Source organism: Amaranthus tricolor, chromosome 7 (assembly GCF_026212465.1).
Source record: "Amaranthus tricolor cultivar Red isolate AtriRed21 chromosome 7, ASM2621246v1, whole genome shotgun sequence".
Lineage (NCBI taxonomy): Eukaryota > Viridiplantae > Streptophyta > Magnoliopsida > Caryophyllales > Amaranthaceae > Amaranthus > Amaranthus tricolor.
The window spans coordinates 15,585,755-15,607,770 of NC_080053.1; positions in this window are offsets into that span (position 1 = coordinate 15,585,755).

Below are 22,016 nucleotides of genomic sequence, written 5' to 3' on the forward strand. Positions count from 1 at the left end.
TTTATGAATTGGCCTTGTAAAGGGTAATTGAGTGTTATTGTTGTAATTAGACTTGTGGGAAGTCTAAGGGTAGTAGAAGAGAGAATCGTGAGAAGAGAAAGAGAAGGAGAGAATAGAAGAGAGAATTAGGTCTAAGTTGAGAAGCTTTGAGAAAAGCACTTAGAGAATTGAGAAGCTTCAAGTGAAGCAAATTATTGTTATGTGTAATTGTAATTGATTGCCTTAACATAGTGAGAATTTTGAAATCCCGGGGGGTCGTGGTTTTTCCTTCTTATTAGGCCAAGAAGGTTTCCACGTAAAATTCTTGTCTCCTTTATTATTTCTCTTTTCGTTTTCAAGTTTAAGTTTTGTTCTTTACTTGATACAATTCCGCAAAAAGTTGAGCAAAAAATCTTAAACTAACAACACAACAATTCACCCCCCCTCTTGTTGCATTCGATCATCTATTAACATTCCTACAATTGGTATCAGAGCCCTGTTCCTCATTTAATCAGGAAACCCTGAGAGCAGTATCCTGTTCCCTGTCAAGATGTTGAAGATGAACGAACGCATGGAAGAAGGTTACTCTACACAAAGGCCACCTATGTTTGATGGGAAATTTTATACCTATTGGAAAAATAGAATGGAAATATTCATAAAGGCTGAAAATTACCAAGTATGGAGAGTTATTGAAATTGGAGACTTTGAGGTGACGACCATCAACTCCAATAACGAAGTAATCCCAAAGCCAATCACTGATTATGAAAAGGAAGACTTTCAAAAGATGGAGATGAACGCTCTTGCTATCAAGTTACTTCACTGTGGGCTTGGTCCAAATGAGCACAATCGAATTATGGGTTGCAAAACCGCAAAGCAGATTTGGGACCTGCTCGAAGTTACCCATGAAGGTACTAGTGAAGTAAAGAGATCCAAGATTGATTTGCTGATGTCCAAATATGAAAGATTCGTCATGGAACCTAGGGAAAACATTCAAGAGATGTTCACTAGATTCACGAATATTACGAATGAGTTAGTCTCTCTTGGTAGAATCATTCCCGTTGATGAACAAGTTAGAAAAGTGCTTAGGAGTCTTCCTCAAGACGAACGCTGGAGAGCAAAGGTAACAGCCATTCAGGAGTCCAAAGATTTCACCAAGTTCAATTTGGAAGAGCTGGCTGGTTCTCTTATGACCCATGAATTGCATTTGGGAACAGTTGACAGTTCCCGAAACAAAGGACTGGCTCTAGCAGCAGATGATAGCGATGAATCTGAAACTGGTGAAGAGGAAGCAGCACTGTTGGCACGAAAATTCAAAAAATTCTTCAGGAACAGAAGATATGGAAATCAAAGAAATAACAAAGAGAAGGGAACAACAAACGTGAAGACAAGTTTTGAATGCCACAAGTGTGGGAGCACTGAACACTTCATCAAGGATTGCCCTCAATGGAAAAATGAGAAGGGCAAGGGAAAAGCAAGAGAAGTTGGAAGACAATATAAGAAGGGTAATTTCAAAACTGATTTTAGGAAAGCAATGATAGCAGCTTGGGGAGATACGGAGAGCGAGGCTGAGACAGAAGCTCCAGTGGAGGAGGAAACAGCAAACCTATGCCTCATGGCATCTCATGAAGAATCCAAAGAAAAAGAGGTAATGCTTTCTGTTCCATCTCCTAAACAACTGTCCAACATGAGTAAAAACAATTTAATCAAATTACTTTTAGAGAAACAAGAAAAGCTAGATGAAAAAACAGCTAAGTGTCTCCAGATTGAGAAAGATCTTAACTTAAGTGAAGATCATATCTCATATCTAAGCTCCTTTAGAATCGATGTACAAAGTAGATTTTTTGATTTATTAGATAAAAATATAATTTTGAAAGAGCAGTTGGAGAAATTAAAACAGGAATTTATCACTCTTAATATTGAATTTAATCAAAGCAAATTGTTAGGATTAAAATCGGTTGAAAATGATAAAACCACTCATGAGTTTAGCACGGAAGTTCAAGAAATAAAATTAAAACTAGAATCAAGTGAGAAGGAAAATAAGTTCCTAAAAGATCAAATAAACTTAAGAGGAAAAGGGAAAATCAAAGAAATTCCCAAATGGATTCTAGATGCTAAAACTAAGAGTAAAGAAGGTCTAGGCTTTATTAAGAATGATAAAAAGAAAAAGGTATACGTAGATCTTCCTAGTAGTAAAGTCTGTTCCTTCTGTGGCAAAAGTGGACACCTAAAACATCAATGTATAAAGAGGGAACAGCATGTCAAAGCAAATAAAAATTATGTCGAACGTACATGGATTAAGAAATGTGATTCAAATATTGTCGACAAGGAACCCAAGGATGAATGGGTTCCTGCACCTAACCATTAGTTTGCTTTGCAGGTTCAAGTGAGGGGGAACAACTCATGGTATCTCGACAGTGGGTGTTCCAAGCATATGACGGGTGATAAATCTAAATTTCTCTCACTTGAAGCCTATGATGGGGGAACAGTAACCTTCGGTGACAACATGAAGGGTGAGATAATCGCCAAAGGAAAGGTTGGAAGGTCTAGTTCCCATGCCATTGATAATGTATTTTTAGTCGAGAATTTAAAACACAATTTGTTAAGTATTTCTCAATTTTGCGACAAAGGTAACTCTGTTAAGTTTACTTCTGAAAAATGCATAATTTCTAGGAACAGTACAGGAGACCCTGTGCTGGAGGGAATCAGAAAAGGGAACACCTATGTGGTGGACCTGGACACTGTTCCCAGAAACAGTCTAACGTGTTTAAGTGTTATTGAAGAAGACCCACTTCTTTGGCACAAGCGATTAGGTCATGCTAGTTTTTCATTGATAAACACATTAAGATCAAAAGACCTAGTTAGAGGTTTACCATCTATAAAATTCCTTAAAAAAGAAGTTTGTGATCCTTGTGCTAAAGGAAAACAAGTGCGGTCATCCTTTAAATCAAAAAACGTTGTGACTACCACTAGACCATTAGAATTAATTCATATGGACTTATGTGGACCAATGAGAACACAAAGCCGTAGTGGCAAAAAGTATGTATTTGTTGTTGTTGATGATTACAGTAGATTTACTTGGACATTATTTTTGGCAAGCAAAGATGAAGCTTTTGATGAGTTTGTTTCCTTTGCTAATAAAATGCAAAAATCTACCAATAATCAAATTGTTCACATTAGGTCTGATCATGGAAAAGAATTTGAAAATTCAAACTTCATGAATTATTGCAATGAACATGGCATAAATCACAATTTTTCCGCACCTAGAACACCACAACAAAATGGTGTGGTAGAAAGGAAAAATAGGACTTTAGAAGAAATGGCAAGGACCATGTTGATTGCTAGTGGTCTACCTAGGAATTTTTGGGCAGAAGCCGTTAACACTGCATGCTATATATTGAATCGTGTACTAATTAGACCAATCACTTCAAAAACACCCTATGAATTACTTAAGGGTGTTAAACCAAATATTTCCTATTTTCGTGTGTTTGGATGCAAATGTTTTGTACATGTAAATGGAAAACGAAATTTGGGTAAATTTGATGAAAGAAGTGATGAGGCAGTGTTTCTTGGTTATTCATCACAAAGCAAAGCTTACAGAGTATATAATAAGAGAACAATGAGTGTAGAAGAGTCTGTTCACATAATCTTTGATGAAACTAACTTTTCAACAAGTGAACAGGAAACAAGTAATATTAAAATAGGTCTTGCAAATTTGGAAGATGAAGATGAAGGAATAAAAGTGCAAGATCGAGGAACAGCAAGCGAACAGTCGATACAAGAAGAGGCAGAAGAAACTGACCAAATCCAGGAACTGCCAGCACAACAGGACCAGCAGACTGTTCCCAATCCAGCTGTTCCCACAAATGAACAAAATGATCCAGTAGCTGAACAGAATGTCAATCAAGTTACTGAACAAGAACATGCTACTGTTCCTTCAAGAGAATTTGTGCCTAAACCTTGGAAGTATCAAAGATATCATCCTCTTGATTCAATTGTAAGTGATATAAATAAGGGAACACAAACTAGATCTCAATTGAGAAACTTTTGTGCACACTTTGCGTTCCTATCATCACTTGAACCTAAAAATCACGAGGAAGCTTTAAAGGATTCCGATTGGATAGTTGCCATGCAAGATGAACTAAATGAGTTTGAGAGAAATAAAGTGTGGCACTTGGAACCCAAACCGAAAAACAAGAAAGTTATTGGTTTGAAATGGGTATTTCGGAACAAGCTTGATGAGCATGGTATAATTGTTAGAAATAAAGCTAGACTTGTGGTTAAAGGTTATAATCAACAAGAAGGTATTGATTACACTGAGACTTTTGCTCCAGTAGCAAGGTTAGAGGCTATCCGAATCTTAATTTCTTTTGCTGCATTTATGAATTTTAAGCTATATCAAATGGATGTGAAATGTGCTTTTTTGAATGGTTATCTTGATGAAGAAGTTTTTGTGGAACAACCCCCAGGTTTTGAGAATACCTCTTGTCCTAATCATGTCTACAAGCTTGACAAAGCCCTATATGGCTTGAAGCAAGCACCTAGGCAATGGTACGAAAGACTTTCAAAGTTTTTGATTCAAAATAACTTTGTAAGAGGAAAAATCGACAAAACCTTGTTCTTTAAGAATAAAGGTTCTCATATTTTGGTTGTTCAAATTTATGTTGATGATATTATTTTTGGTGCTACTAATGATTTATTATGTAAAGAATTTGCTAACCTTATGGGTACAGAATTTGAAATGAGCATGATGGGAGAATTAAATTTCTTTCTTGGTTTGCAAATTAAACAAACTGAAAATGGTATTTTCATTCATCAACAAAAATACATCAAAGAACTTCTTAAGAAATATGGACTAAACAACTCTAAAACCAACCACACACCTATGGCTACCAATGTTAGACTAGATGAAGACCTAAATGGGAACAATGTAGATCAAACCATGTATAGAGGCATGATAGGTTCTTTATTGTATCTAACTGCAAGTAGACCTGATATTTCTTTTAGTGTTGGTTTATGTGCTAGATTTCAATCAAGTCCTAAAGAATCACATCTCACGGCAGTAAAGAGAATTTTGAAATATTTGAAGGGAACAGACGACTTGTCCCTATTTTATCCTAAAAGTGATGTTTATGATTTAAAAGGTTTTAGTGATGCAGATTATGCAGGTGATCTTGTTAATAGAAAAAGTACATCAGGTATGGTACAATATCTTGGCTCATGTTTAGTTTCATGGAGTTCCAAGAAACAAAACACAGTTGCATTATCCACTGCAGAAGCTGAATACGTAGCAGCAGCAGCCTGCTGTTCCCAAATGCTTTGGATAAAACAGCAACTTAGAGATTTTGGTATTAAAGTTGAATGCATTCCTATTTATTGTGATAATACTAGTGCCATATGTATATCTAAAGATCCAGTGCATCATTCACGTGCTAAACATATACATATTAGACATCATTTTCTTAAGGATAATGTAGAACACAAAAATATTGTATTGAAGCATGTTAACACAAATGAACAAGTTGCAGATATTCTGACCAAACCACTTCCTAGGGAACAATATGAAAAGATGAGATTGGAACTTGGTATGATCAAGCTCCACTAAAGTTAGTTGCATATATTTCCCTTTGAAGCATTATGAGAATGAAGAGGTCAGGAATCAATCTCAAAATCTTGATTGAAAATCAATTATTGCATGGATCAGGTAAACACGTAATAAAGTTTGTACTATGAATGTTTTTACGTTTGCATGTTGTTAATTCAAACAGACCAATGCAATATGTTCATTATTTTCTCCATAATATTTCATAAAATAATAATTCATTTTGTTCTCGAAAAATTATTTTATTTTATTTCATATCTTTTCATATTATATCATCACATTGTTTGGAAATTAGTACAGCCAACTTAAAATTAAAACTAATGGGAAAAGTTTTTTAATAACCAAAATACACAATCCTTCCATATCTAATGTATTGATGAAAAGGCTTTGATGAGATGGGACGTTTGATAACTGTCAACTCTCTTTAAAAAGCCCTCACTACATCACAATCACTCAAACCGTCATTCTTCTCCCTCCTCACAAACCGTCACAAGAAACTGTCCTTCTTCTCCCTCAAACCTTCAACACTCAACCATGAAAACTCCCAAATCAAGCAAGAACACATCAAAATCTGGAAAGAAAGCGTCCTCATCCCACCAAAACATCCAGCCGACACCCTTACAAGTTGTTCATCCATCCCCATTGTTAAAAGATGCACCACCACCAACACCCTCACAAGAAACCACTGACAGTGCTCGACCAAAACGCAAATCATTCACACCAAGAGGTGAATCATCATCCCAAACTGCCAAACGTTTGAAGCAAGTCGACCCAAATAGTGCCGAGGAGATTGCTAAAGAGATGACTGTTGGATTTGGGGTTGACAAATTCTGGTATGACTCTACTTACTTTCCACAACTCCATGACATTTTAAAATTTCAAGAATGGGAAGGTTTGATGACTGAATATTGTTGCAATTCTCTCTTCCCAAATATCATGAGAGAGTTTATTTCAAACTTTTCAAATGATTGTGGTAAGTGTTCCAGTGTGGTTAGGAACATTAAAATAGAGTTTAATAGTGCTTTATTGGCAGAATGGTGTAAAATTTCGAATGTAGGGTTTAATACATACAGTATTGGTGCTAAGATAGTTTTCTCTGGGATAAATGAAAAAACAATCTTTAAGTTTTTAGGGGTTGAACAGAAAAGGGGTAAAATCAGTCACAATGTGTTGTCCCCATTGCATAAATTACTTTATAATGTAGCACGAAGATTCATCTTGCCCCGAAATTCCAAAAGGAGTGAGGTGAGTCTGCGTGATGCAACTCTGATTTATTGCATGGATAATCAAATCAAAATCAATTTTCCATCTTTAATGATTTCGCATTTGTCTGACTGTATAGAAAAGAAAAATGTTGTAGGGTATGGGGGGCTGTTAACTTGGATTTTCCGTAAATTTGGTGTGCCATTGGATGGGTTGGAGTACCCAATGGGACCAAATATGAAGATTGGTGCTCGTTGTTTGAAAAACTTGCATTTGAGAGTGACTGATGAGGGGGTATTAATAAATGACTTAGAAGAAGTTGTTTTTGTTGGTTCTGATGATGATGAAGTAGAAGAAGAAGAAGAAGAAGAGGAGGTTGAAAAAGAAATAAAAATAAAGAAAGAAAAAGGAATTGAAAAAGAAAAAGAAAAAGAAAAGGAAGAAGAAGAAAAAGAAGAAGTAAAACAAGGGCCTGTTCCCAGTGAAGCAGAAAACAAGGGGGAACAGGAAGAGGAGACTAAAGTTGAGGGGGAACAAGGAGAAAAGGAAGGAGATTCCAGTGATGAGGAGGTCGTGATTGCTAAGCTGAGGAAGGGTAAAGCCACTCAGAGGAAGAGTAGGAGGCTTGCTTCAAAGGGTAAGGCAGTAAAGGTTGATGATGTTACTTCAAAAACCATTCCTGAGCCTACTTCATATGACCCTCCTTCTCCCAAGCCAACCACTCCACCACCAACTCAAACCTTATCACCACCTCCATCACCCATTCACTTCACACCACCACCATTTCCATCCTCTCCTGGTGTTGGTTGTGCTGACCCTACTCCTACAGCATCTTCAGACTCCATCCTTTCAAAACTCCTTGATCTACAGTCTCAATTAATTGCATTTCAGGATGAGACTCGTGTCTCGCTAGCTTCAATTGTGGATCAGCTGAACCAAATGGAACAACGCCTTGGTGCCAAGCTGGACACAGTGGAGGTGCAGACTGAGTATATTGATGAAGAGACTGCCCCTTAACCCTCTCCCTCTGTTTTTAAAAGAACTTATTGGTTGTATTACTTAACAAACAATTTCTCTTTACCTTGTACCATCCGGGGTACATTGTAGTTGTAATCTTGAACAATTGCTACTTTTCATTGTTTTTATTTTCTATGGTCTGTGGATATTAACTCTATGCAGGTTTAATCATTGTTCATAGCACTTGCTTTTATTATTGTTGTTTGTTGCTTTCATCACTAACAAATCTATATGGTTTGTGCTGAGATTTGATAACTCCGAATTCTTTTTGATTGATGTCAAAAGGGGGAAGATAAATTATTGCACAAACTTAACAGGAGCAGTGATTACACAGTTACATATCTTGTTGATTTATATTGATTCTTATGAATGCTATGTGTGCTGTGTGCTATGTGTGCTGTGTGCTGCTGTGTTTATATTTATATTTTGTTACTTGGTTACTGTGAATTATGAATTTGCTATTGTTCTCAAGATGATCTTTCTGTTGATATTATTTAACAATGTGTGTTTTATGTTTTTTTGTGTTTTATGTTTTTTTTGTGTTTTATATTTGTTTTGTTTAATTAGTTATGTTATTATATTAGTTTTTCATAGTTTTATTATATTAGTTATTATGTTAGTTTTATTGTGATTAGTTTTAATTATGTCAGGATATTTATATTATTTTAACTTAGTTTATTTTATTGAAGTTTTAAGTTAATTACTTTGAAAATTTTAGAAAAATATTTGATATTTTAGAGTAAACTGTTTGATTATGAATGCTTGATAAATTATATTCTAACAAGTTGATTTGCTAAGTTAATTAGAGTTACTTTAATCTCTAGTATGCTCTATGTATTATGTTTTACTCTATTTTGCACTTAAGTTTGTTTATAAAGTTTGCCATCATCAAAAAGGGGGAATTTGTTGGCCTCTTAAGGTTTTGATGATGACTTTACCTTTAATAAACAAACATATTATTAGAGATTGTTTTGTAGGTACATATCCGATTTAATGTGTATATATATTTATTTATATATATATATGTATATATATATATATATATATATATATATATATATATATATATATATATATATATATATATATATATATATATATATATATATTTATATATATATGTATATATATATATATATATATATATATATGTATATATATGTAGATATGTATATGTATGTATATATATATATATATATGTATATATGTATATGTATATATATATATATATATATATGTATATATATATATATATATATATATATATATATATATATATATATATATATATATATATATATATATATATATATATATATATATATATATATATATATATGTATATATATATTTATATATATATATATATATATATATATATATATATATATATATATATGTATATATATATATATATATGTATATATATATATATATATATATATATATGTATATTAGTATATATATATATATAATATATATATATATATATATATATATATACATATATATATATATATATATATATATATATATATATATATAAATATATATATACATATATATATATATATATATATATATATATATATATATATATATATATTTATATTTATATACGTATCTATATTTATATACGTATCTATATTTATATGTATATTTATATTTATATGTATTTATATACGTATCTATATATATATATATATATATATATATATATATATATATATATATATATATATATATATATATATATATATATATATATATATATATATATATATATATATATATATATATATATATATATATATATATATATATATATATATATATACGAATCTATATTTATATGTATATGTTAGAAGTGACCATGGTAGAGAGTTTGATCAACTAGGCTTTGACTCCTTTTGTGAAAAATATAGTATAACCCATAACTTTTCAGCTCCTAGGACAGCCCAACAAAACGGTGTAGTTGAAAGGAAAAATCGAACTTTAGAAGAAATGGCAAGGACTATGCTTATTAAAAATGGATTAACTAAACACTATTGGGCTGAGGCTGTTAACACAGCTAATTATATTTTAAATAGATGCCTTATAAGACCCATATTTAAGAAAACTCCCTATAATGCTAGAAGTGATGAAGGTATATTTCTTGGATACTCACTTAATAGTAAAGCTTTCGAGTGCTGAACAAACGTATAGGTATAGTTGAAGAAAGTATACATGTTGTTTTTGATGAATCCGAAAGTAAAACTTTAAGTGAAGGTTTTAAATAGTTAAACCTTAATAAACATTTTGATGATTTAAGTGATGATGAACTGGATATTAAAAATGCTAATGCAACTAAAAAGATTAACATGCAGGATACCATACAAAGTATTGAGGATGAAGGAAAACAGGTTGTTAACATTGAAGACTCACAGTCTGATCTTGACACCCAACCTCAAGAACTTGAGATAGCTTCTGAACTTACTGCTTCAGAAACACCAATTAGAAATATCTCAAATGAAGTAAGTACAAGTTCTTTGAATGAAAACACACCATCCATATTACGCAGAAGAACTAGAAAGTCATATCAACATCCTCCAGAGAACATTATAAGTGATCCAAGCAAAGGTACGCAAACTCGATCCTCTCTTAAAAATCTATGTGCATTTTCTGCTTTTGTTTCTCTAGTAGAACCTAAAGATGTTAAAGAAGCATTACAAGAACCAGAGTGGATCATTGCAATGCAAAATGAATTAAATGAATTCGAAAGGAACAAAGTTTGGGATCTAGTTGAAAGACCTCCAGATCGTACCATCATTGGAACAAGATGGGTCTTTCGTAATAAACTCAAAGAGGATGGAGATATTGTAAGGAATAAAGCAAGACTGGTAGCTCAAGGATATAATCAAGAAGAAGGTATAGATTATGATGAAACTTTCGCACCAGTTGCAAGGTTAGAATCTATCCGTATTTTGCTTGCTTTTGCTTCATACATGAATATTAAACTATATCAAATGGATGTTAAATGTGCATTCTTAAATGGATACTTGCAAGAGGAAGTATATGTTAAACAACCACCTGGCTTTGAAAATTCTGATCTACCTAATCATGTGTTCAAACTAAATAAAGCGTTATATGGCTTGAAACAAGCTCCAAGAGCTTGGTATGACAGATTTTGCTCACATCTACTTGAAAATGAATTTCAACGAGGTAAAATTGATAAAAAACTTTTCATTAAAACTAAAGGAAAAGATATTTTAGTTGTTCAAGTATATGTTGATGATATATTGTTTGGAGCTACTAATGATTCTTTGTGCAAGGAATTTTCTGAGATTATGTGCAAAGAGTTTGAAATGAGCATGATGGGAGATTTAACATTCTTTCTTGGACAACAAATAAAGCAAAAGAAAAATGGCATATTTATTTGTCAAAGTAAATATGTTAGAGATTTGTTAAAGAAGTACAATATGGATCAATGTAAAGAAGTTAATACACCTATGAGTACAACACTAAGTCTGGACCAAGATATAAATGGTAAGAGTGTTGATCAAAAGACTTATAGAGGTATGATTGGTTCTTTATTGTATATAACTGCTAGTCGTCCTGATATCATGTTTAGTGTTTGCTTATGTGCTCGTTTTCAAGCTAACCCAAAAGAATCTCACTTAACAGCAGTTAAGAGAATCTTTAGATATTTATTTGGGACTAAAGACTTTGGTCTGTGGTACCCTAGTTGTGGAAATTTTAGTTTGATTGGTTTTTCAGATGCTGATTATGCTGGATACAAAGTTGATAGAAAAAGCACCTCAGGATCGTGTCAATTCTTAGGAAATTCATTGATCTCTTGGTATTCTAAAAAGCAAAATTCAGTTGCTTTATCTATAGCTGAAGCTGAATACATAGCTGCCGGTGCATGTTGCTCTCAAATTTTATGGATTGCTCAACAACTTAGAGACCTTGGAATTGATTTCAAAGGCATACCAATAAGATGTGATAATACAAGTGCAATTTGTATTACAAAGAATCCTGTGCAACATTCTCGTACTAAACACATTGAGGTACGTCACCATTTTATAAGGGATCATGTTGAAAAAGGTAATATTTCTTTATCTTTTATATCTACTGAAAATCAGTTAGCGGATATATTTACAAAACCTTTAAGTGCTGATCGTTTTGCTTATATACGTATGGTACTTGGCATGCTAAATGATGTTGCATGAATTAAGGGGGAGTAATGGCATATGAATAAAAGGATTGAGACGTTAATTAAATACCAAGTATGTATTAAGGGGGAGCATTACATATTATTGTGATTATATATGTATGTTTATGCATGTATTTGAGAATTGAAAATTTGATTTCAGTTTCTTAAAAATTATTTGTTTTATAAATATGGGATTTATAATTAAATACCTTTAATTAATAAAGGATATTTAATTATTTTTTAAAACAAAATTGTTTGTTTAAAATTATTTTGGACGTGAATCATGCATTAAAATCTTGTTCATGATTTTGGTTAAAATCCAATTAATCTCATAATTGCATTTCCATTTCTTCACGGTTAAAAACCCAAAATCATACACTTGTTCACTTTGATGAACAAACCGGTCAATCTTCACACACCCTTTGCATTCCTTGTGTTGTCAAATCAATTTATTGAAAGTACAAATGCATTGTACTATACTCCTTTAAAAGAGAGTAAAACGCTTTGCTCATTCATTTGCTCACAGAATCTCTTTCTGATTTCCTACTTAAACCGTCTCTTTCACTTTCCTTTTCAAGCTTTCAAAATTTCTTCAATGGCACCTAAAAGAAGGCTAAGCAGATCCTCTTCAAAATCCGAAAAAGGAGAATCATCTAAATCTCAAATGGCTGAACCTATTACCCCAGTTGTTCACTCACCATTGAACACTTTTGAAGTTCCTAAACAATGGTTTGAAAATCATACTGCTTATGGGAGATGGGTTGATATTTTTCGACAAAGATCACTTTCTTTTGTTGATTTACTTGATTATAATTTCTTCTTGTTTGAAGACTTTGAAATCATCTCTGTTTTTATTCAATCTACCCCTGGTATGTTATTAAGCCCTGGTTCTACTACTTATCCAACTCTTGTAAAAGTTTTCTATTCAAACTTATCTTTTATTATGGTTAATGGAGAACAAGCTTTGAGAAGTTTTGTAAAAGGTCAAGAGATTATCATCTCGAAAACCCTAATGAATGACATTTTCAAATTTTCTCATGAAGTTGATGATCAAACTCCTAACATTTTGGACTTACAAAATGCTAAGGATATGTTTATTCTCGAATCATATTCTGATTTCTCTTCTACTAAACAAATAACTCACAATGCTTTGAATCTTAATGGAAAATTGTTACACTACATTCTTGTAAGAACCGTTTTTTCTCGCAACAGCTCTTGTGAACTGGTTACTGATGCTCATCTCATACTAATGTGGAAAATCTCTTCTCTGAAAAATGTTGATTTTTCTTCTATTATCTTCTCAACAATGCGGTTTTGTTGCTCACATTCTCGCAATTGTTCTCTTCCTTATTCCAATCTTTTGACATTGATCTTTGATCATTTCAATCTGCTCTCTGAAATAGAGGAAGTGGATTGTTTTGGTCCTATTTTGTTGTCTAATGAAATCCTCCCACCTCTTGGAATTTTTAAAGTGCATGACAAATATGAGTTATACTCAAATTTGTCTTCAACTGTTAAAGAGGATCTTCAAAAGATTCATGGTAAACGGCTTACACGTCTTGAACCTCACATCAAAGAACACACCACTCTTTCCCGACTTCAGTCTCTAGACCTGGAGGTTGGTGCAATGAAATCTTCTCTACTGGATTTACATGATAAAGTGTCGACTCTCACTTTTATGTTAGACACTTTTATGAAAGAAATGAAGGGAATGGTAGTAGAAGATGTGGTAGTGGAAGAAGAGGTTGTTGATGGTGATGCTGCTGTACTTAAAGAGGATGAGGGCATGGAGAAGGCAGAGGAAGCTAAGGAAAAGGAAGCAGAGGAGAAGAAGGGAGATGATGATCCAAAGGTTGCTGCTGAGTGTCAAACAGTTGATGCTGAAATAACTCCAATTCAAACAATTCCTCCAACATTTGATTCTGATCAAACTTCACCTGGAAAACCGACTCCTTCCAAGAAAAGGAAGAGGAGGTCCAGGAAGTAATTTTTTAATTGTTATTGCATGATGAACAATCTTTTTATTTTCGGCAAACAATGTTTTTTTTAGTGTTGTTTTTAACAATCCCAACATTTTAGTTCTTCCTGTTTCTTTTTGATGAAAGTCAAAAAGGGGGAGAAATGTAATATATATATTTTTTTTGATGCTTGCTTGATATTTGCTTGCTTATTTGTTTGTTTGCTCTGATTTATTTGTTGCTTATACTGTTTTTGATGTTTTGGTATATTATGCTCTGATATAATATATTGTTGAATAAATGTTTTGTTCTGATTTATTTATTCTTAACATTCATGCTTAAGGAAGATATGAAAATTTATATGAAAATTTTATGTGGAGATATAGATATGAAAATTGATAATTGCTAATTGCTAATTATTAATCATGTCTTTGATATTAAAGGTTTGATATGATGTTACATTACAATGATGATTATTATATTTGCATGTATTATGATTGGATACTTGTTGCATGTATAGATAATGATTGTAATGATATGAAGTCAAAAAATTTGCTGGATTATACTATTTTGTTTTTATATTATTCTGTTTTGAAAACATGTTAAGAAATATTGGATAATTTTTTCAATTCATATTAACTTAGAAATATGATTTAAGAAAATATGGTTTTGACTTTCATCAAGGGGGAGATTGAAGACTCAACTCTCTTAAATGATAAGAGGAGATTGAAGATTTAATTGTCTTGAATGATGATAACTCAAAACACATATTGATTAAACAAATAAATTAAGTAATTACATTTAATTGTTTAAATAAGTTTAATATCATATTTGATATACATTTAATTAATATATGTTTAAGTTCAGAGTCAATGTAATATGCTTAAAGAACTTAAGTTTATTTTAAAGTTGATTTTATAAGTTCTGAAATATATTTCAAAGTCTTGAAGATAATTACGTTTACAATCAGGTTAGTTTCGTAATTATATTTGAAATATTTTAATAGGTCAATGTTCCTTGAAATTATATTTGAAATATTTTAATAGGTCAAGGTTCATTAAAATTAACATTGGATATTATTTGAAATTAAGTTTTGAATATTTCACTACACGTTTTTGATTAACGTTTAAATATTTTATATTTGAACTTGAATTTAAATATGTGGTTAAAATTAATTTGATGAATAAATATAGTACAAGGTACACATGTTTTATTATTAATTGTACACGGCTATATTTAATAATTATGCAAGATCTAGATTTTCTATTATTTGGATGAGATTTGAATTTATACTAAAAATAGAAAATGAGATTTGAATTAATGCTAAAAAATAGGAATTAATTTAAATGGTTATTTAAATGTTGATAAATCTGGTTTGTGCTTATCATTCATTATCTTGTATAAGTACTAACGTGGCAGCATAGCATTGGACAATTACAAACACAATGACGAAATTATTATTAAGCTGTCAGTACACGTCAGTCTGAAGATAACCTCAAGATCTTGAAGTCAGGCGCTGAATGACCAGGTCAACAGAAAATAACGGATAGGAGCCTTCTTGTTTTTTGAAGATGCGTTGAGGCGTAACACTATATTTATGAGGCTTCCTTCCAGAACTAAGGATACATCTTGACACACCACTTCTTACAACTTTCTCTCTTGTTTTAAAATTCTCTAAGAGTTGTAATTTGTAATTCGTAATTCTTAATTCTTAGTTCATCTAACTCTTACATTTGTAATAGGCTTAAGAGTTCAAAAAGAGTTAGATTAAGTTTAATACGCCTAATCAAGAATACTTTTCAAAGTGTTCAACTTGTGAATCTCTATTGTGAGATTTGGGATTTTGCTTTTATTAAAGGGACTTGTAATACGGTTCTTCAAGGGGAAGAACGTGGTGAGAGGAGATAGTGAGATCTTCTTGGTTGTATTAAAGTCGGATTAATAAAAGGCGTTGAAATCCTACGGGTTGAAAGAGAACCCATAGGCGGGGAGTAGGTTGGTTAGAACCGAACCTTGTTAACATATCGTGTGTTATTCTTTAAAGTTTATTTTCCGCACATACGATTAGTGTTTACGAATTAGCTCAAAGCTGTTTCAGAAGACAGTTTTGACAGACTTCTCAAACTCTTGAGACAAACTGCCAGAAAAGTTTTAAAAGCCCAAACTCCCTATTCACCCCCTCTAGAGAGTATTCAACCTCCTATTTTCATTTGGTATCAGAGCTAAGTTTCACACAAAAAGATTAATATCTTGTGATGGATCCAATAGGAGAAGGGTGGTTTGCTCAAGGACGTTCGTGTTCAAGACCACCTTTGTTTTGCGGTACAAATTTCTCACATTGGAAAACTTTGATGAAAATGTTTGTGATTGATCAAGATATGGAACTTTGGGAGATCATAACTAAAGGACCTAAGATACCCATGAAAAAGGACGCTCAAGGAAATGATGTACTAAAGTCCGAGTCCGAATATTCACAAACAGATTTGGAATGGGTTTCCAAAAACTATAGGGCAATGAATCAATTATGTTATGCTTTGAATGGTACTGAGTTCAATCGAGTTTCTTCATGTACAAGTGCTAAAGAAATATGGGACAAGTTGGTTGTGACATACGAAGGAACAAGCCAAGTGAAGGAAACAAAGATCAACATCCTCATGCATCAATACAAATGTTCAAGATGAAAAAGGATGAGAATATAAATGATATGTTTACGCGTTTTACTTTGATTACTAATAGTTTGAATTATCTTGGAAAAACTTTTACTAATGCAGAGAAAGTCCAGAAGGTCTTGAGATGTCTTCCAAGATCCAAATGGGGTCCAAAAGTCACCGCCATAGAGGAAGCTCAAGACTTGAGAGACGATCTCCTTGGAAAACTCACAACTCATGAACTTACCCTACATGATGATGGAGATAATGATGTAATACCTTCCATGAAAAATCTTGCACTAAAGGCAAAGAAACATCATGAATCTTCAAGTGATAATGAAGATAGCAATGATGAGGAAGATCCGTTCGCATTGATCACAAAAGGTCTTGAAGGAATTATGAAGATGTGAAAAAGATTTAAAAAATTTAAATCTAGAAATAAAGGTAAGTCTTCTAACTCTAATTCAAAATTTAAGACTAACAAACTTGCTTGTTTTGAGTGTGGTTCTACAGAACATATTGTAAAGGACTGTCCTAAAAAGAAAAGACAATCCTACAAAAAGAACAAGAACAAACAAGCGATGGTTGCAAATTGGAGTGATTCCGAAGGATCATCCGAATCTGAAACTGAAGATGGACAAGCTCATGTATGTCTTTTGGCTAGTAATGACGACAATGATGATTTAGATCAAAATCACAAAGAGGTACGTGAATATCTTAACACATGCACAAAAGATGAATTGGTTACAACACTCCTTAATATGTTTCAAATTGAGAAAATTTTAAAAGATGAAAAAAACACTTTAGAAGATAGAATACGTCATTATGCTGAAGGTTGTGAAGAAATCATAAATAAAAATGATTCGCTAAAGGCTGAAAAAACAAATCTTGAAAAGACTGTCAAGGTCTTGAAAGAACAGAATCTCAGCCAGACTAAACAGCTTATCGATCTTAAGAATGAGAACAATGATCTTGAAGCCAGGATCAAAACCTTGAAAAATGAGTCTGAGAAAAATCTACAAGCATTAAACAAGCTTAATGAGTCTGAATCCAAATTCACTAAAATGCTTACACGACAAAAACCAACTAATGATAAACGTGGTATTGGTTATAATAATGTTACACATAACTATAAGAGTAAAACCACATTTGTGAAAGGTGCATATAAACATAAACGTACTCCTACTTGCACATTTTGTTGCAAAGAAGGACACATTAGATTTGCATGTCCTTACAGACGTAAGGAAAATTATATTATCAAGAATTCCTTTCCTCTTGAATTACCTGGACAGATAAAGCAAATATGGGTTCCTAAAGGGACAAGACCACCCAATATGGTCTATCCCGAATATGGTTCCAAATTTGTCACTTGTATAGCCAAGTAAGGTTGAGAAAGGTTATTTTTTTTGTTTTGTAGGATAAACAAAAATGGATTCTAGATAGTGGATGCTCGAGGCATATGAGTGGTAAAATTTCTTTATTTTCTGAAATTAAAGAAAAATGCAATGGCTCAATCACCTTAGGAGATAAAGGTAAATGCAAAATTTTAGGTGTTGGTAAAATTGGTAAGAATCCATCTAAAACTATTGACAATGTTTATTTAGTTGATGGTCTAAAATTTAATTTACTAAGTGTGTCTCAACTATGTGATAAAGGTAATGAAGTAATATTTCACAAAGAAAAATGTGTTGTTAAAAATCCTAGTACCAGAGATACTCTCATTACTGCTCTTAGAAATGATAATGTTTATGCTTTACATACTAACGAAATTGCAGTGCAGAATTTCAAGTGTTTGAAAGCTATTACAGATAATCCAAAATTATGGCATAGACGTCTTGGTCACATCAATACTCACACCATGCAAAAGTTGGTTAGTAAAGATTTAGTGAAGGGACTTCCAGCTCTTGACTATAAACAAAGTCCTATTTGTGACGCATGCATTAAAGGTAAACAAGTAAGAAGTTCATTCAAACCGAAGAAAATGGTAAGTACATCAAGACCATGTGAACTCTTACATATTGATTTATGTGGACCAATGCGTGTACGGAGCATAAGAGGTAAATCTTACATCTTAGTTATAGTTGATGATTATTCTAGATTTACGTGGGTTGATTTTTTGAAGGATAAAAGTGAAGCCTTGAAACCGTTCTCAAGACGTTGTAAAGAGATGCAAACTCAACTGAACCTTCCAATAGTCTCGATTAGAAGTGACCATGGTAGAGAGTTTGATCAACTAGGCTTTGACTCCTTTTGTGAAAAATATGGTATAACCCATAACTTTTCAGCTCCTAGGACACCCCAACAAAACGGTGTAGTTGAAAGGAAAAATCAAACTTTAGAAGAAATGGCAAGGACTATGCTTATTGAAAATGAATTAGCTAAACACTATTGGGCTGAGGCTGTTAACACAGCTAATTATGTTTTAAATAGATGCCTTATAAGACCCATACTTAAGAAAACACCCTATAAGTTATTCAAAGGAAGAAAACCGAATATAGCATACTTTAGACCGTTTGGTTGCATATGTTTTATTCATAATAATGGTAAAGACAATTTAGGTAAATTTGATGCTAGAAGTGATGAAGGTATATTTCTTGGATACTCACTTAATAGTAAAGCTTATCGAGTGCTGAACAAACGTACAGGTATAGTTGAAGAAAGTATACATGTTGTTTTTGATGAATCCGAAAATAAAACTTTAAGTGAAGGTTTTAAAGAGTTAAACCTTAATAAACATTTTGATGATTTATGTGATGATGAACTGGATATTAAAATTGCTAATGCAGCTAAAAAGATTAACATGCAGGATACCATACAAAGTATTGAGGATGAAGGAAAACAGGTTGTTAACATTGAAGACTCACTGTCTGATCTTGAGACCCAACCTCAAGAACTTGAGATAGCTTCTGAACTTACTGCTTCAGAAACACCAATTAGAAATATCTCAAATGAAGTAAGTACAAGTTCTTTGAATGAAAACACACCATCCATATTACGCAGAAGAACTAGAAAGTCATATCAACATCCTCCAGAGAACATTATAAGTGATCCAAACAAAGGTACGCAAACTCGATCCTCTCTTAAAAATCTATGTGCATTTTCTGCTTTTATTTCTCTAGTAGAACCTAAAGATGTTAAAGAAGCATTACAAGAACCAGAGTGGATCATTGCAATGCAAAATGAATTAAATGAATTCGAAAGGAACAAAGTTTGGGATCTAGTTGAAAGACCTCTAGATCGTACCATCATTGGAACAAGATGGGTCTTTCGTAATAAACTCAATGAGGATGGAGATATTGTAAGGAATAAAGCAAGACTGGTAGCTCAAGGATATAATCAAGAAGAAGGTATAGATTATGATGAAACTTTCGCACCAGTTGCAAGGTTAGAATCTATCCGTATTATGCTTGCTTTTGCTTCATACATGAATATTATACTATATCAAATGGATGTTAAATGTGCATTCTTAAATGGATACTTGCAAGAGGAAGTATATGTTAAACAACCACCCGGCTTTGAAAATTCTGATCTACCTAATCATGTGCTCAAACTAAATAAAGCGTTATATGGCTTGAAACAAGCTCCAAGAGCTTGGTATGACAGATTTAGCTCACATCTACTTGAAAATGAATTTCAACGAGGTAAAATTGATAAAACACTTTTCATTAAAACTAAAGGAAAAGATATTTTAGTTGTTCAAGTATATGTTGATGATATATTGTTTGGAGCTACTAATGATTCTTTGTGCAAGGAATTTTCTGAGATTATGTGCAAAGAGTTTGAAATGAGCATGATGGGAGACTTAACATTCTTTCTTGGACTACAAATAAAGCAAAAGAAAAATGGCATATTTATTTGTCAAAGTAAATATGTTAGAGATTTGTTAAAGAAGTACAATATGGATCAATGTAAAGAAGTTAATACACCTATGAGTACAACACTAAGTCTGGACCAAGATATAAATGGTAAGAGTGTTGATCAAAAGACTTATAGAGGTATGATTGGTTCTTTATTGTATTTAACTGCTAGTCGTCCTGATATCAAGTTTAGTGTTTGCTTATGTGCTCGTTTTCAAGCTAACCCAAAAGAATCTCACTTAACAGCAGTTAAGAGAATCTTTAGATATTTATATGGGACTAAAGACTTTGGTCTGTGGTACCCTAGTTGTGGAAATTTTAGTTTGATTGGTTTTTCAGATGCTGATTATGCTGGATACAAAGTTGATAGAAAAAGCACCTCAGGATCGTGTCAATTCTTAGGAAAATTCATTGATCTCTTGGTATTCTAAAAAGCAAAATTCAGTTGCTTTATCTACAGCTGAAGTTGAATACATAGCTGCCGGTGCATGTTGCACTCAAATTTTATGGATTGCTCAACAACTTAGAGACCTTAGAATTGATTTCAAAGGCATACCAATAAGATGTGATAATACAAGTGCAATTTGTATTACAAAGAATCCTGTGAAACATTCTCGTACTAAACACATTGAGGTACGTCACCATTTTATAAGGGATCATGTTGAACAAGGTAATATTTCTTTATCTTTTATATTTACTGAAAATCAGTTAGCGGATATATTTACAAAACCTTTAAGTGCTGATCGTTTTGCTTATATACGTATGGAACTTGGAATGCTAAATGATGTTGCATGAATTAAGGGGGAGTAATGGCATATGAATAAAAGGATTGAGACGTTAATTAAATACCAAGTATGTATTAAGGGGGAGCATTACATATTATTGTGATTATATATGTATGTTTATGCATGTATTTGAGAATTGAAAATTTGATTTAAATTTCTTAAAAATTATTTGTTTTATAAATATGAGATTTATAATTAAATACCTTTAATTAATAAAGGATATTTAATTATTTTTTAAAACAAAATTGTTTGTTTAAAATTATTTTGGACGTGAATCATGCATTAAAATCTTGTTCATGATTTTGGTTAAAATCCAATTAATCTCATAATTGCATTTCCATTTGTTCACGGTTAAAAACCCAAAATCATACACTTGTTCACTTTGATGAACAAACCGGTCAATCTTCACACACCCTTTGCATTCCTTGTGTTGTCAAATAAATTTATTGAAAGTACAAATGCATTGTACTATACTCCTTTAAAAGAGAGTAAAACGCTTTGCTCATTCATTTGCTCACAGAATCTCTTTCTGATTTCCTACTCAAATCGTCTCTTTCACTTTCCTTTTCAAGCTTTCAAAATTTCTTCAATGGCACCTAAAAGAAGGCTAAGCAGATCCTCTTCAAAATCCGAAAAAGGAGAATCATCTAAATCTCAAATGGCTGAACCTATTACCCCAGTTGTTCACTCACCATTGAACACTTTTGATGTTCCTAAACAATGGTTTGAAAATCATACTGCTTATGGGAGATGGGTTGATATTTTTCGACAAAGA